Here is a 4380-nt window from a genome sequence, read left to right as displayed (position 1 = left end):
TGTTCTCTCCTCCGACAGGCCTTGGGCAGGAGTCAGTACATTTTCCTCTGAGTATAGATCTTCCCTGTGCCAGGCTCACAAAAGAAAGTCTCCTGAGCTGAGCAAGTCAGGCTGACATTGTGCATGTACCCACCCTCCTTCGTTGCTTCCCCACTTCTCTTTCCTATCCCCCAATTTTTCTCTCATTCCCAATCTAGTTCTGATGCTTCTCTGGATGTCTGTGCCTTTCTCTTTTTCTCATTTTCACTTCCCTTCCTCCCTTCCTCCCTTCCTCCCTTCCTCCCTCCCTTCCTTCCTTCCTTCCTTCCTTCCTTCCTTCCTTCCTTCCCTCCTTCCTTCCTTCCTTCCCTTCTTTCCTTGTTGGTTTGTTCTCTTTCTTATCACTGTCTCTCATTCCTCCACCCTCAGTCCAGACACTTTCTCTCTCTCCTGTCCACAAGGACTTCCTCTCCCTCCCTATCCCCATGCCAACTCTTCTTTCACCAACATTTGTGAAAACAAAAACAAAAACAAAAACAAAAAAACAGAGAAGGCTCCCCTTTGCTCTCCTGCCTGAACCATTGGACAGAAGTCAGATAACTTTTTGTGTTATATCCCCCTCCTTCTCCTCCTCCAACCTCTGAGCAAAGAGGCCATACAGTCTCCCACTCTATACAAAATTGTGTTAGGTACCATGCCTGTGCTGGACCCATGCCAGGATCCCCTGCCAGTGGCCAGGTTGACCAATGCTGATGCACAGAAAACAGACTCAGGCCCCTGGTCAAAGCCAGTGAGGGGTTGGCTCTGGAATGCCCTCATGCTGAGACTGGCAACCCAAAGTTTAGGAGTTGGTTTCTTGCTCTTTTCCCCCATCTCAAGCCTGGGCAGGATCCCTCTGTGTACTCTGATCACACCTGAGTGGTCATGGATGAGCACTGAGTTTACAGCCATAGAGACAAAGGGGAGGGGATCTGATGCATCTAAGACCCATCTTCCCATTCTCTGACTGTTCCTGATTCCTTATAAAGGATAAAATGGAGGCTTCTACTAAGCGTATCATCATTCCAGGGGGCTTCTAGGGCATAATCTGAATACAGATGAAATGCCTCTTTCTTCCATTAACTTATTCAATAAACAACTGAGCAGAATTTCTGGGCTTGGAAATAGGGATACAAAGATGTTTCCAGTTCTCAAATAGCTACAGCTTAACAGAGGAGATGGACCTTTACACAGGGAACTTAGAAAAGCTTGAGGTAATTGCTAAAGAAAGTACGGATGAGGTGTTGGAATAGAGACTGACTGGCAGATGGGAAGATACACAAGAAGGAGATATTTGAGCTCTTAAATTTTGCAAAAAAAAAAAAAAATTGTATGTGCAAGGTGGCCAGGGTGACTGGTATTAATCCAAGGGGAAAGAAGAAACTTGGGGAAAAGGAAGTATGAAAAAATGAGAGAAGCCCTAATAAAAACTAATGGTCAAAGATTTAACCCACTCTCTACCTCCCACCACCACAAAACTCTGCTGATATTTTTATATGAAGTGGACATATGTTCGTCAATCCCTCAACCCCGATTCCTGGTCAGACATCCCAAAGCTGGAGGAAGAAAGACATGGCGGAAATTGGATTGAACCATAGCTGCTTTTACCATGCCACCCTGAGCAAATGCTTTCTTCTTTAGCCCTTAATTATTCCAACTTTAAATGTGATGGTTATTTCTCAGACTGATAGCAGTCGGGTGGGTTCTACCACACCCCTGCCAAGTGGAGCTTCTGTGTTCTCCAGGTCAATCTTGTGTTCCTAGAGCCACAGTCTTTCAGGGAAGAAAGAATGGGGGTGATTTTCACACATTTTACATATGAGGAACAGAAAAATACTTGAGTCCTATACCCCACCCCCCAACCTTCCATTCTCCACATCTTTCTAAGCAAGTGGATGGAAAGAGGCAGATGAAAGACTTGAATTATGTCTTTAAGAGGGAAAAATCAGTCACCACAAAACTATATGGAATAAAGCAAGAAGATAACCCAGTTCAGCCCCTAATTTTAAGGATGGGAAAATTTGGCTGTGAAGAGCAATCAGCTCAGCCAGGCTTCCATAGCAAGTTAGTGACATAGTTCACCTCAGAGTCCTGTTGAGCCAGCGGCTGGTGCACTTGATTTCACCAAACATCTCCACATCTCTGCCTCAGTGCTCCATGACCAGTTTGCCCCTCCATCCTCACAGCCAGGGTCAGCAGAGAGGCTCCATCTGGACGGAGGCATGCAATGTTATAGAGAGCACGTCAAGGGCCACTCTGGAATATGCACTGGTCAGTCCATGGGAACCACTACCCTTCTTCAGGACGGGGCACTGGGGCTCTCTCCAACAGGCAGGTGTTCCGTTAGCAAAGGCCAACTCTGCTTTGTGCGAGTGGGCTTCTGGGGGCAGATCAGCTGATGATCTCGAGACACAGCAAATCTTCTTCTCATCTATCCAGAGGATGGGGTGAGGCACAATGAAGGGGTAGGACAGAGGAGATGAAGCTCTACTTGTTTGTTTGCCAGCAGACACACACCTCTCAGTTCCAACCAGGAAAACAAGCATAGAATCACCATTCTCTCTCCTCACTCCAAAGAAAGAACACTGATCCTTTAGCCATTGAAATAACGTGACTGAGATCAGAAAGGGCGAGTGGAAGTCATCATCGTGGACATTTATATAAATAATAATTTTCCAGTGGGAGCTGTGAACTCTCCTTTTCTCTTCTATTTTTAAATGCTAATTGCTTCTGATTTTGTTTATGTAGGCGGGGCTAATAAGAACGTTTGCTTTTTAACCACTGAACTTAATGTCGTTTGCTTCTTAACCACTGAACTTAATGTATCTGTTTTTGGACACTTGTGATTTATTTTTGCACCCATGCTCCAAATTGGTGCTAATTACTTTAAAGGATCAGGGTTTCTATTCCAAGAGGGATGACGACAGAATGTCAATTTGCAGTCTCTGAGCATAATGTCCCAATTATCAATGCATTCCAGACCAGAATGGACTTGGCACCTTCTTGAAGGGGTTTGGCTGCACTTTTATCAGCCAGTCCCTGGACATAGCTTCATTAAAACTTGCTTTCTAGTAACTTGTGGGTATGCCTATACTTTCCTCTCTCTTGAAGGCCCTTTAGTGCCCTATCAGTATCCAAATATCTACCTTTCCATGTTCAGGTTACACACTTCTCCCTCTGAGCCTTCTTTGATCTCTGGCTGAAAATAAATTTTACTCCCTATGAAGGTCCCAGAGCACTTTGCTGATACCTTCTTCAGGGAACTTAGCACTTTCTACATTGAATCAGAATTATTTATTCACCTACTTATTTCCTATTTCCTCTCTGCGCTATTAGCCTTTTAGTGAAAGTACCTTATCTGAGTTATCTTTGTCCCACTGCATGCTGAAGCTTCTGCTAGTGCCCCATGCATGATAGATGCTCTGTGCATAGATTTAACTGAATTTTTTCTAATATTCTATCTGCTCCGGAAAAGTTCTAAAGTAGGTTTAAATAAGTAGTTGTGGAACAGAGGAATGAATACATCTATACACACACAAATAAAATGAGTAAAGCCTATAATGAATTAATGAAGTATATCCAGATATTCCAACATTTAACTATCATATCTAGAAAAAAAAAAACCCACCACCATGCTGTAAACAATGGTTGGGGGGTAGCAAGGGACAAAGGACTCGAAACTTGACCACTACCACCAAAAGAACCAAAACTTTTTACACGGTATTTGCTCAATGAAAGTGTTTAGCTAAGCACAACAGATAAACTATCCCACTGAGGGCTCACTGACTACACAGAGTGAATGTGGAGCATGTTGTGACCAAGGAGATATGGCCACAGGAGAAAGAGTACACAGATCTGTCCTAACTTGTTCACTTACCATTCACTTATCTATCCAACATACTTTCATAAGGAAGCCTCTATGTCGAGCACCACATTTGCACTGTGGGTACAAAGGTGAATAAGAGGGGCACCTGGGTGGCTCAGTCGTTGAGCGTCTGCCTTCAGCTTGGGTCATGATCCCAGGGTCCTGGGATCGAGCCCCGAGCAGGGCTCCCTGCTCAGCGAGAAGCCTGCTTCTCTCTCTCCCACTCCCCCTACTTGTGTTCCCCCTCTTGCTCTCTCTCTCTGTGTCAAATAAATAAATAAAAATCTAAAAAATAATAATAATAATTAAAAAAATAAAACAAAGGTGAATAAGAACGTCGTAGTTTAGCTCTTTAGAGCAGGGGTCAATAAACTCTGCCCAATGGGCCAAAGCTGGCTCACCCTCCTCTTTTGTGAATAGAGTCATGGAACACAGCAGCATCCATTCATTTGTGTATTATCTATGGCGCTCTCCAGCTACAACTGCAGAGTTGAGTA

This window comes from Leptonychotes weddellii, chromosome 1 (assembly GCF_054177405.1).
Source record: "Leptonychotes weddellii isolate Sample4059 chromosome 1, ASM5417740v2, whole genome shotgun sequence".
NCBI classification, from domain to species: Eukaryota; Metazoa; Chordata; class Mammalia; order Carnivora; family Phocidae; genus Leptonychotes; species Leptonychotes weddellii.
The sequence above is the reverse complement of the archived record's forward strand: the minus strand, read 5'-3'. Positions refer to the sequence as shown.